This window comes from Pristiophorus japonicus, chromosome 1, assembly GCF_044704955.1.
Source record: "Pristiophorus japonicus isolate sPriJap1 chromosome 1, sPriJap1.hap1, whole genome shotgun sequence".
NCBI lineage: Eukaryota > Metazoa > Chordata > Chondrichthyes > Pristiophoridae > Pristiophorus > Pristiophorus japonicus.
This window is the reverse complement of record NC_091977.1, coordinates 524,855,230-524,869,187: the sequence shown is the minus strand read 5'-3', so window position 1 is coordinate 524,869,187 and position 13,958 is coordinate 524,855,230.

Below are 13,958 nucleotides of genomic sequence, written 5' to 3'. Positions count from 1 at the left end.
CACCTGACAAGTTCCAGAGTTGAAGTCATTTTGTAAAGTGTGTGTTTGTGATGTTGTGAAGAATATACCACAGATACAGAGAGAATATTTCCACTAGTGGGAAAGAGCGTAACTAGAGGCTATCAATGTAAGATAGTCACCGAGAAATCAATAGGGAATTCAGAATAAACTTCTTAGCCCAGAGAGTGGTGAGAATGTGGAACTCGCTACCACAGGGAGTGGTTGTAACGAATAGTATAGATGCATTTAAGGAGAGGGCTCGACAAGAATGTGAGGGAGAAGGGAACAGAGGGTTATGCTGATATAGTTAGATGAGGAAAGACGGGAGGAGGCTCGAGGGGAGCATAAACACCGGCATGGACTGGTTGGGCCGAATGGCCTGTTTCTGTGCCGTATAACATAAATGTGTCTTTCTTTCCTGTTGCAGGCTGTAATTTACCCACAGAGTTTGAATACTCGGGCATTATTGGTGATTGAGAGAACGAGGTTGAACAGAGTAAAAGAGGATGCGAGGTGTATCAGCACATATTGATTAGGTGGCATCTCGCTTCAATTTTGAAGGTCTGACAATCGTAGAAGGAGGGAATGACTGGGTGTGAAGAGAAAATAAAAATCGAGATGTTGGCAATACAGAGCAGCTCAATCAACATCTGCAAATAGAAAAGATGGGTTGACATTTCAGGCGTAGAATCTTTGTCAGATTCAAAGGTTCACACCTGAAACTATCTGATAAATGGGCTACACACAGGGATATTAATCCAACTTGTCTCTCTTCAGATGCCAATGACCGTGCTGTGTACCTCCGTCATTCTCTGTTTTTATTTCAGCTTCCACGAAAGCATTTGTTGGAGTAGGAAAGCTGCGCGATCTGTCTCCATTTCAACATCAAGAAGATGCATGAGGGGCTGGAGAGCTCAGGATGGTATATTTTCAACCTGAGATTGGCAAGGGAGAAAGCTTTCCAGGGCCACTGTTCACAGTGGGCCCATATCGTGGGCCGCCCCGACCTGTGTGGGAACACCACCGCAGGCCGGGGCTATAAATAGAGCTGGAGCACCGGGCCCTGGAACACCGTGGACGAAGGTGCGGTGAATAAGGGTACGGGGCTCAGAAGAGTCGAGGGCCCAGGGGCAGCACGGGCCAGCCCACACTGTGATATGTGTGTGCACTAGGTCCGTGCAGCAGAGCTGATCTCCAGTCATCCTGGTTCAATGCCGGAAAGTGTGAGGTCATCCACCTTGGGGAAAAAAAACAGTAAAAGGGGATATTATTTAAATGGGGAGAAATTACAACATGCTGCAGTGCAGAGGGACCTGGGGGTCCTTGTGCATGAATCCCAAAAAGTTAGTTTGCAGGTGCAGCAGGTAATCAGGAAGGCGAATGGAATGTTGGCCTTCATTGCGAGAGGGATGGAGTACAAAAGCAGGGAGGTCCTGCTGCAACTGTATAGGGTATTGGTAAGGCCGCACCTGGAGTACTGCGTGCAGTTTTGGTCACCTTACTAAAGGAAGGATATACTGGCTTTGGAGGGGGTACAGAGACGATTCACTAGGCTGATTCCGGAGATGAGGGGGTTACCTTATGATGATAGATTGAGTAGACTGGGTCTTTACTCGTTGGAGTTCAGAAGGATGAGGGGTGATCTTATAGAAACATTTAAAATAATGAAAGGGATAGACAAGATAAAGGCAGAGAGGTTGTTTCCACTGGTAGGGGAGACTAGAACCTGGGGGCACAGCCTCAAAATACGGGGAGCCAATTTAAAACCAAGTTGAGAAGGAATTTCTTCTCCCAGAGGGTTGTGAATCTGTGGAATTCTCTGCCCAAGGAAGCAGTTGAGGCTAGCTCATTGAAGATAGATTTTTAACCAATAAGGGAATTAAGGGTTATGGGGAGCGGGCAGGTAAGTGGAGCTGAGTCCACGGCCAGATCAGCCATGATCTTGTTAAATGGCAGAGCAGGCTCGAGGAGCTAGATGGCCTACTCCTGTTCCTAATTCTTATGTTCTTATGTTCTTATGTTGGTTCAACCCTTGCCACTGGATAAAGGCCTAGCTCTGTCAAGCCCGTGTGGTGGCTGATGTGCAACGGTCACCACATGTTAAAAAAATCCACGCACAGGCATCTTCCACCCCCTCAATTGGAGTTCAGGACTGAAGCATCGGGTCCTTCATTGAAACATCTGTGAACTCTCGTGGAAGCAAGTCATCCTCGTTCGAGGGACCGTCCATGATGAGAAATACTAAAGCCTCGAATGTGTTGTTGGTGTAAAGCATTATGCTAGTGCCAATGCAGTGTGGCTGGCCAACATCATCAGCAATCACATGTTGTCCCGCTCCTGTCAGGAATTTGCTCTTGATCCTGCAGCGCACCGTGACGTGCATCAGCCTCATTATGCACCCAATAATGACCAAATTATTGCATGCTGGAGACAGAATCCACAGAATTCTTATTCTAACATCGCGCATATGTGGCCAGCGACTGTAACCGAACCTGTTCGCCGGGAACAGAACGGGTTCAGGTCAGACGTCTGTTTTACAACCAACCCGATTTTACGCTCCAATGACTTTGATGGAATGTAAAATCGAGGGCTCAATTTTCCCCAATTATCTGCACCATACAGGTGGGCAGAGGAAACGTTTCAAGGACACCCTCAAAGCCTCCTTGATAAAATGCAACATCCCCACCGACACCTGAGAATCCCTGGCCCAAGACCGCCCTAAGTGGAGGAAGAGCATCCGGGAGGGCGCTGAGCACTTCGCCAAGAGCATGCAGAAATCAAGCGCAGATAGCGGACGGAGCGTGCGGCAAACCAGACTCCCCACCCACCCTTTCCTCCAACCACTGTCTGTCCCACCTGTGAAGGTAAGATCCTTTCTAGGACTCACCGGGCACTGCAGAGACTTCATTGAGGATTATGCAGCCACCGCAGCCCCACTGCTCAGGCTCCTACACAAGGGTGTAGAGTGGGACTGGGATGAGGGTTGTGAGACAGCATTTAATCAGCTCAAGAAGGACTTGCTGACCGCGCCAGCCTTAGGAGCGATAGATGTAGGAAAGGAGTTTTTCCTGGAGGTGACAGCCAGTGGGGACAGTTTGAGCTCAGTGCTGCTTCAAGAGCGGCACGGCCAGCTGAGGCTGGTGGTTTACTCCTCCAGGATCCTCACAGATGTGGAGAAGGGGTACTCCAACTGTGAGAGACACCTCCTAGCCACACATTGGGCAGTGAAAAGATCCTTGATCTTCACGGGAGGGTCTCCTCTAACACTCCTAACCCACCACACACCTACTCAGATGCTCCTAGATGGGAGGATTGAGGACGGGACAGTGAGCAGTGCCCGCATTGCTCACTGGACCCTGCTCCTCTCCCAGAAACGACCTCAGAGTAGAAGGCCCCTGCGAGCCAAGGCTCGCAGCCAACCTAATCTACCCAGGGAAAGGCCACAGGTGTTCCACAGAAGGGGTATGGGAGGTGAACATTGGCCTTCTGGCTGGGTTACACGCTACAGGCCAGGACATCTACGTGGACAGGTCCAGCACGGTATCTGCTGGCGAACGACTCACCGGGTGCGGAGTCTATGACCCAAGGGCAGGTATTGCCCTGGCAATCAAGCTCCCCAGCACCATGAGCACCCAGCATGCTGAACTGTCCGCCGTAATGTACGTGGTGACCCCCATACACGATTTGCTCGGACAGTATGTTCACCTGCAATTCGTGTACGGAGTACCTGGCTATCTGGTCCCGTCGCGGATACACGTCCGCTGACGGGAGACTCCTGGCAATCAAGCCCCTGCTGGAGAAAATCATGACAGTGGTGGGGGAAGAAGGAAAGGTCTACATACATAAGGTGACAGTCCACTCAAAAACCGAACCCCGTGCAGAGGGAAACCAACAGGCTGACAAACTGGCCAAAGAAGGTGCCCGCACGGGAAAGTTCAGGGACCTCTATGACACCGGCCGCATAGCAGACATCATAATAAGAACAGGGCAGCAGAGAGTACAGGGATAGCTTTGGCCCCGGACTTAAAAACAGTTCAGCTACAGGACCCAGTCCTGGAAGCTGTCCTGAATGCGTTAGCTAGAGGAGAGAGTAGAAGGTCCGTACGGCACAGCAGCCATTACCGTTAAGGAAGGCATGCTGTTTAAAGAGGGACAATGGGTCGTGCCACAGCAGCACCAGAGGGAATTCCTAAAACTGCCCCATGAGGGTCCAGGAGCAGGACACCCCGGGCCTGAGACCACCTGGCGACGGGTGGAACAGGCAGGATGGTGGCCAGGACTCAGGGAGGATGTCCGCGAGTTCTGTGCGAACTGCCTGGTGTGTGCTGCGAACAACCCTGACCCCCAGAAAAGGAAGGTGTCCCGAGGACATGTCAGGAGGGTAGAGGGACCATGGCAGTCAATCCAAATTGACGACATCGGGCCCCTACCCACCGCCCAGGGAGGCTACAAATACTGCCTAGTCCTGGTGGACATGTTCTCAAAATGGGTTGAAGCCTTCCCCTGCCGAACAGCCACAGCACTAGGGACAGCTAAGATTCTAGTGAGGGAAGTGTTCTCCCGGTGGGGACTCCCACAGTATGTGGAGTCGGACCAGGGGAGCCATTTCACCGGGCAGGTAATGCAGGCAACCCTTAAGGTGCTCGGCATTGAGGGGAAATGGCACGTTGCCCACAATCCACAGTCATCGGGTATTGTGAAGCGTTTAAACCGCACCATTAAAGAAAGGTTGCGGAAGGAAACGGGAGACTCACCCCAAAAGTGGGTGGAGGTCTTACCGTTGGTCCGAATGGGGATCCGAGCCAGCCAGTCAAAGAGCACTGGGTATTCCCCATACGAGCTCATGACTGGCCGGATCATGCGGACCCCCACCCATGTCCTAGCCCCGGTGCTCACAGAAAGTCAGCTCAGAGAGGTGAACCGGGACCGGTTTGGCAGGAACCTGTTTGAACACCTCAAATAGATTCACTGGCAGGCTGCTAGTAACATGGGCAGACAGCATCGGAGTAACCGATTGCTGCTAGAACCCAACAAACACCACGAATGGGAGATAGGGGACGAGGTCATGGTGAGGAACTATGCTCAGGTAGGGGTTTTTGAAGCATTATATATGGGGCCATACAGCATTGTGAACAAGGCAAGCCCGATGGTCTATGCCATAAAGCTGCCCTGCCGTACTAAGTGGTTCCACATCAACCAGTGCAAGCTGTACAACCCAGGGTCAACCAAGCACAGAGGGCAGCCGGGAGGGGTGAACCGTCCTCAGGACAGGGACCCTCCGTTGGCCGCCCCCGACGGTGGAGGGCCCACAGGGAATGTGGCAGGCTCAGAAACCGTGCCTATAGGGGCGGTGAATTGCAGTACTAGAGGGGCTATCCCACCCATCGTTTGGGATTCAGATGCACTCCCAGTAACCCAAGCCCTGAGAAGGACCCTCCATACACCACGGCCAAAGATACCATGGTCACCGGCATTTGAGCCTCAGCGATTCTACCCTAGGAGAAGGGCAACCCGACAGGAAAGGTCAGAAGTACAGAGGTACAGAGGCCGCTCAGAGTAGGGACCACCAGCCAGCCGCCTCCAGCGGTGAGGGTCTCACAGGAGCAGTAGCAACGAGCTGTCCCAGAGACAAGGGGAAACCCTAGCATCTAGGCGGCTATCAGGCACAAGGCATGGGCCTGACAGGGACTAACCAGGCCACCCGGAGACGGGTGGCGGTTGTACATAGCTCTAATTTTAGTTTAAGGCAGCACTGCACCATTTTACATTTTAAGGTTTAGTTTAGAATTGAGGGTAATGTTGCAGTAATGTTTAGGTGATTATTTTGAGTTTGTCTTGTGTGTCAGCCAGCCAGAGAGCAGTTCTCAAGGGCAGGATCTAGACATTACCGGGTGATGGACAAACCTCAGGAGACCAATTGATGTTGTTTAATTTTAATCTATGTTTTTTTTCCTTCTGTAATGTGGTTGTACGTTGGGTACATGCTGGTGAATATAATGTAACTGAAATGAAATGTAACTGTGCTGAAATGCAATTGTAGTGATTGAACCCCCTCCAAGCTGGGAGGGTATAAATGTAAAAAGTTTATACCTGTAAAGGGAAAAGTGTGCATCTATGGTGATGTTGCATAAGTGTAATGCATTTTGGGTATTAGTTTAGCTAATTTACGGGGAAGGTTATCTCTTGGGAGTCAGGAACTTTGCTCACCTCGAAGAATGATACCATAAGTGATATGGTATCACAAGGGGAATGTAGAATTTACCAATATCTCGCAAAGATTCCAGGTACCTTTCCCCTGCAGAGGAGAAGAACCCCTTTCTGGACTTTTAAAATGAGTTTAAAGGGGCAGACGAAGCCTGCGGGGGATAAAGGGGGATGCATTTATGGAGACCCCCCCCCCCCCCCAGTGTTTGGACTCATAGGAAAGGGAATTCAAAATGGACCTAAATTACAGAAGCTTGAGATCCCCTAAACATCTATGGGAAGGAACATATCAATTTTAAGATTCTACAACATTTTGGCTATGAAAAAGAGTTACCAAATACAGGAGGTGGGGCCAACCTCTGAAGCAAATTCGTGCATTAAGGATCCCAGGCTTTTCACCCTCTAAGAGATAATCAAATTACCCAATCAAGCACAATGGAAATCATGGTCAAGAAACTGGACAATCCTAAAACAATGCAAAACCAGTGATAGCACATTCTCACACCCTAATCGAGTTACTGCTGACAAAGGAGACATTTGAAAATCAATGGACAGAACAGTTTAAACAGAGCCCAAGAGATTTGATGGGAGATAACGGAGCTTTTTTTTGGGATATATCTATCCCGCAGTTTTACAAGGAAAGACTAGCAGAACACAGACTCAAACAAGGACACAGACGGGAACACAGACACAGACACAAACAGCCTGTTTCCTCTACAGTGAAGAAATGGAATAGTGAAGGAAACTACCAGAACTCATCAGGAACTGACTGAGCACGAGGCCCACGAAACGGAAGATTGTCAGCAACCAAATTGAAAACCACTCCACAATCTACTTCTGAACGACCCAACGGGGGAGAAATTACCAAAAGGGACTAACTAAAACTATTCCTAACCAAAGAAAGTGGGTACTTACCCCATACATCCAAAACGCAACTTACCGCATCAACGGACGCACCCCAACCGAAGACTACGCATCAACGGACGCACCCTAACCGAAGACTACGCAGTCCGAAGTCCTCTCCTCCGTCCGGGGTACGGCTCGCCTAGAAGGCCAAGTGCAGCGAACCCCGAAACCGTGATTCACCGGCAACTGTCTAAAGGGATTGGTGAGCATAGCCCCTGAACCCCCCAGAGCTATAACTTAGTTAGTTAGGGGAATTGGGAGGGGTGGGGGGAGGCTGGGATAACTTGTGTAAAGGTATCTGCATTCTCCTCTTTACCCCATTTAGAGTTTAAGCTGTATTCTTTTCCCCACAGGCTGTAATTTGACATTTTATTCAATGTGTTGTACCCTTCAGTGTGTATTGGTCTGTGTGTGTTATTAAAGGTGTGCCTTTTACTTCTTTTTAAACACAATAAACACAATACCTGCTTCCTACCTTGAAACTGATTGTCTGTCCAAGTCTGTCACCGTCCCTTCATAATTCCAGTGTCTAGAACCAAGAGTGTGGGAGCGATTCGGAACTGCTCATATAAGGTCAGAAGGGAAAGCTGACCCCCTGAAAACCAAAGCCTTCCCTCCTGCACCATCTGTCAAGCCACGCATTAATCTGCTCTATCCAACTGTTTCTGTACTTACTAGCTCATGGCACTGGGTAATCCAGAGATTACTATCTTTGAGGTCCTGTTTTTTAATCCTAGCTTCCTAAACTCTGCCTGCAGGACCTCATCCCTCTTTCTACTTATGTCATTGGTACTGATATGGGCCATGACCTCTGGCTGTTCACCCTCTCCCCGCAGAATGCCCTGCAGCCGCTCAGTGACATCCTTGACCCTGGCACCAGGGAGGCACCATACCATCCTGCAGTCACGTCTATGGCCGCAGAAACACGTGTCTGCTCCCCTGACTATTGAATCCCCTAGCACTATAGCTCTTCCATTCTTCTTCCTCCCCCCCCCCCCCCTGTGCAGCTGAGCCACCTGTGGTGCCGTGGACTTGGCTCCGGCTGCACTTCCCAGAGGCACCATCGCCCCCACCGATACTCAGAAGAGAACACCGGTTGGAGAGCGAGATGGCCTCAGGAAACTCCTGCACTACCTGCCTAGTCCTCCTCTTCTGTCCAGGGGTCACCCACTCCCTCTCTGCCTGCACACTCTCTTAAGCTGCGGGGTGACCACCTCTAGAAACGTGCTATCCACGTAGCTCTCAGTCTCATGGACGCACCACAGTGACTCCAGCCGTCGCTCAAGCTCCGAAACACGGAGCTCGAGTTGGTGCAGCTGAAGACACCTCCTGCACACGTGGTCGTTTCGGCTGCACAAAGCATCTAGGACTTCCCACATGCCACAGGTGTGCAATCCATGGGACTGAGCTATCCTGCCATGACTCTAATTAGACTCGGAACTATCAAGCAAAATTAAACTCTAAACCTTAGCAAAACACACCCAGCAGCTATTCTGCAATCAGCTGATTTAATGAATTAGGTTTTTTAATTAGAAATATCATTTAGCAATTTAATTGTGGCTCCTTTATTTAAAGGACTAAGAACTAACCTTTATTTAAAGACAAAGGTCCCAAATTTCCCCAGGAGTTGCTACGTTTTTTTTGAAGCAACTTGATTTTTCTGGAATATCTTATTCGTTGCAATTCTGGCCATTTAATTTGCACCAGTGTAAGTGAGTTAGTTAGGTTTTTTTTTAGTTTTAGTTTTTTTTTTCAAAAGGGGGCATTACCAGCCACTTACACCTGTTTTGGCCATTTAACCAAGTTTAGCCAGCTAAAAGTTACTCCAAATTAACTTAGGCCAGCGTAAGTGGGCACTCTTGTACATTCAGAAAAACCTTGCGGTGACTTAAGAAATCAGCGCAGGCAGCCAGAGATAGGGGGGTGAGCGGGGGGTGGGGAAGGGGACCTTGCAAAGCACTAAACATCTTCAAAACAACATTAAAGCAGCATAAATACATTTAAAGCACCAAGCACTAAAAGTAATAAGCAATAAATTATCAAATAAAAAATAGAAGGAACCCTGCACCTAAAGCACCAAGACCAAAGTAATAAACAATCAATCAATCAGTAAATAACAAATAATAAATAGAAGTCCTACCTTAGGGAAGGCAGCGGGCCGCCGATGAGGGAGCCCATTCGGCCAGGGCTAGGGACGGCGTGCTTCGGGCCCCTCCCACACAGCCTGCAGCGCGCACTCACAGATTCGCCCTGCCAAGAGCTAATGCACATGCGCGCAGACTCTAGCGCGCATGTGCAGAGGTCCCGGCACTGTTTTCTGCGCCAGGACCTGGCTCCGCCCCCAATCCACTGGACCACACTATGCTACCACCGAGGAGAGGCTTGGGAGTGGCCAGAATCAGGAGGAAGATTTCTTGGAGGCGGACAAAAACGGTGCACCTCAGGTGAAGGCGCCAGAAAAAGGGGTTGGGGAAATTTGAGCCCAATGTACTAACTAAACAGAAAAAAAAACACTCATCCACTACTCACCAATCAGCTACTTCCCTTATGCCGATGACACCTTTAAACTCTGACGTCCCTTTCGAATGTTACCTGTTGAGCCTTGCTTTAAGCTCTCCGCCTTGCCTCAGCTCCTGCTGCTGCTCCCACGCAGGTCCGTCGCCTCTGCTTGACTTGTGCCTTGTAGATGGTGGAAAGGCTTTGGGGACTCAGAAGGTGAGACACTCGCCGCAGAATACCCAGCCTCTGAACTATCCTGTGGTTGTGACAGAGAAGACTCGAAGTGACAGAGGATTTGCTTTTAGATTAAAAGGTTTTACTGTAGCCGATTGCAAGGGGATGTGTAAGCAGAGCATCCCCAGATATGGACAAGACGATTTAATTTTGGGCAAATTTGGGTTTCATAGGAAAGGTAGACTGGAACCATCAGCAACTATAACAACAACTTGCATCTATATAGCACCTTTAATGTAGTAAAGTGTCCCAAGGCGCTTCAGAGGAGCGTTATCAAAAAACACTTGACACCGAGCCGCATTAGAACAGATATTAGGACAGATGACCAAAAGCTTGGACAAAGAGGTAGGCTTTAGAGAGCGTCTTAAAGGAGGAAAGAGAGGTGGAGAGGTTTCGGGAAGGAGTTCCAGAACTGAGGGCTGAGGCAGCAGAAGGCACGGCTGCCAACTGTGAAGTGAAGAATATCAGTGATGCGCAAGAGGCCAGAATTGGAGGAGCGCAGAGATCTCGGGGGTTGTAGGACTGGAGGTAGCTACAGAGATGGGGAGGGGCGAGGCCACAGAAGAACATAAGATCATAAGAAATAGGAGCAGGAGTAGGCCGTTTGGCCCCTCGAGCCTGCTCCACCATTCAATAAGATCATGGCTGATCTGATCTTGGCCTCAGCTCCACTTTCCTGCCTGTTCCTCATAACCCTTGACTCGCCTATCATTCAAAAATCTGTCTCTCTCCACCTTAAATATATTCACTGATCCAGCTTCCACAGCTCTCTGGGGCAGAGAATTCCACAGATTTAAAATCCTCTGAGAGACCCTCCTCATCTCAGTTTTAAATGCGGGAACCCTTATTCTGAAACAAAGCCCCCTGGTTCGAGATTCCCCCACGAGGGTAAACATCCTCTCTGCATCTATTCTATCCAGCCCCCTCAGAATCTTATATGTTTCAATTCTTCTAAATTCCAATAAGTATAGGGCCAATCTACTCAACTCAACTCAAACCCTTAATCTCCGGAATCAAGCTAGTGAACCTTCTCTGAACTGCCTCCAAAGCAAGTATATCCTTCCTTAAATGAGGAGACCAAAACTGTACGCAGTACTCCAGGTGTGGTCCCACCAATGCCCTGTACAGTTGTAGCAAGACTTCCCAACTTGTAAACTCCATCTCCCTTGCAATAAGGGCCAACATTCCATTTGCCTTTCTAATTACTTGCATGCTAACTTTTTGTGTTTCATGTACAAGGACCCCCCAGATCTCTCTGTACTGAGCAATTTGTAGTCTCTTTCCATTTAAATAATAATTTGCTTTTTTGTTTTTCCTTACAAAGTGGATAACCTCACTTTTTCCCACATTATACTCCATGTGCCAAATTTTTACCCACTCACTTAACCTATCTATAGCCCTTTGCAGATTCTTTGTGTCCTCTTCACAACTTGCTTTTCCAACTATCTTTGTATCACCAGCAAATTTGGCTACATTACACTCGGTCCCTTCATCCAAGTCATTAATATAGATTGTAAATAGTTGTGGCCCCAGCACTGATCCCTGTGGCACCCCACTAGTTACCATTTGCCAACCTGAAAATAGCCCATTTATCCCAACTCTCTGTTTTCTGTTAGTTAACCAATCCTCCATCACACCATATTAATATATTACCTTCAACCCTGTGAACTTTTATCTTGTGCAGTAACTTTTTATGCGGCACCCTATAGAATGCCTTCTGGAAATCCAAATACACCACATCCACTGGTTCCCCCTTATCCATCCTGCTCATTACATCCTCAAAGAACTCCAGCAAATTTGTCAAACATGACTTCCCCTTCATAAAACCATGCTGACTCTGCTTGATTGTATTATGATTTTTTAAATTTTCTGCTACTGCCTCCTAAATAATGATCTCCAGCCTTTTCCCAACAACAGATGTTAGACGAACTGGTCTATAGTTTCTTGCTTTCTGTCTCCCTCCTTTCTTGAATAGGTGCGTTACACTTGCTGTTTTCCAATCTGCTGGGACCTCCCCAGAATCCAGGGAATTTTTGTAGATTACAACCAATGCATCCACTATCTCTGCAGCCACATCTTTCAAGAATCTAGGATGTAGGCCATCAGGTCCAGGGGACTTGTCCACCATTAGTCCCATTAGTTTGCCTAGTACTTTTTCTTTAGTGATAGTGATTGTTTTAATGTCCCTATAACCACTTGATTATCCATTATTATTGGGATGCGTTTAGTGGCCTCTGCCGTGAAGACCGATACAAAATATTTGTTCAAAGTCTCTACCATTTCCCTGTTTCCATGGTTAATTCCCCAGTCTCATCCTCTTAAGGGACCAATGTTTACTTTACCTACTCTTTTCCGTTTTATATAACTGTAGAAGCTCTGAAGGATTTGAAAAGAAGGATGAGAATTTTAAAATTGAGGCATCGTCGGCCCTGGAACCAATACAATCATAGACTCATAGAAAATAGGAGCAGTAGTAGGCCATTCGGCCCTTTGAGTCTGCACTGCCATTCAATATGATGATGGCTGATCCTCAGCATTTGGAAAGCCATAACAGGATCGGTCCAAGTCAGCATAGATTTATAAAAGGGAAATCATGCTTGACAAATCTTCTAGAATTTTTTGAGGATGTAACTAGTAGAGTGGACAAGGGAGATGTGGTGTATTTGGACTTTCAAAAGGCTTTTGACAAGGTTCCACACAAGAGATTGGTGTGCAAAGTCAAAGCACATGGTATTGGGGGTAATGTACTGACGTGGATAGAGAACTGGTTGGTATACAGGAAGCAGAGAGTTGGGATAAACGGGTCCTTTTCAGAATGGCAGGCAGTGACTAGTGGGGTGCCGCAGGGCTCAGTGCTGGGACCCCAGCTATTTACAATATGCATCAATGAGTTAGATGAAGGAATTGAGAGTAATAGCTCCAGGTTTGCAGATGACAATAAGCTGGGTGGCGGTGTGAGCTGTGAGGAGGATGCTAAGAGGCTGCAGGGTGACTTGGACCGGTTAGGTGAGTGGGCAAATGCATGGCAGATGCAGTATAATGTGGATAAATGTGAGGTTATCCACTTGGGTGGCAAAAACATGAAGGCAGAATATTATCTGAATGGCGGCAGATTAGGAAAAGGGGAGGTGTCATGGTACTTCATCATTGAACGTTGGCATGCAGGTGCAGCAGGCGGTGAAAAAGGCAAGTGGCATGTTGGCCTTCATAGCTAGGGGATTTGAGTATAGGAGCAGTGAGGTTTCGCTGCAGCTGTACAGGGCCTTGGTGAGGTCTCACCTGGAATATTGTGTCCAGTTTTGGTCTCCTAATCTGAGGAAGGACGTTCTTGCTATTGAGGGAGTGCAGCGAAGGTTCACCAGACTGATTCCCGGGATGGCAGGACTGACATATGAGGAGAGACTGGATAGATTGGGCCTGTACTCACTGGAGTTTAGAAGAATGAGAGGGGATCTCATAGAAACATATAAAATTCTGACGGGACTGGACAGGTTAGATGCAGGAAGAATGTTCCCGATGTTGGGGGAGTCCAGAACCAGGCGTCACAGTCTAAGGATAAGGGGTAAGCCATTTAGGACTGAGATGAGGAGAAACTTCTTCACTCAGAGAGTTGTTAACCTGTGGAATTCCCTACCGCAGAGAGTTGTTGATGCCAGTTCGTTAGATATATTCAAGAGGGAGTTGGATATGGCCCTTACGGCTAAAGGGATCAAGGGGTATGGAGTGAAAGCAGGAAAGGAGTACTGAGGTGAATGATCAGCCATGATCTTATTGAATGGTAGTGCAGGCTCAACGGGCCGAATGGCCTGCTCCTGCAACTATTTTCTATGTTTCTATGTTTCTATCTCAACACCATATTCCCGCTGTTTCCGCAAACCCCTTAATGTCTTTTGTTTCTAGAAATCTAAATATCACCCTCTGAAATATATTCAGTGACTTGGCTTAAACAGCCTTCTTCGGAAGAGAATTCCACAGATTCACCACCCTCTGAGTAAAAATATTCTCCGCATCTCAGTCCTAAATTTTCTAGCCTGTATCCTGAGACTGTGACCCCTTGATCTAGACTTCCCAGCCAGGGGAAATATAGTAACATAGAAAATAGGTGCAGGAGCAGG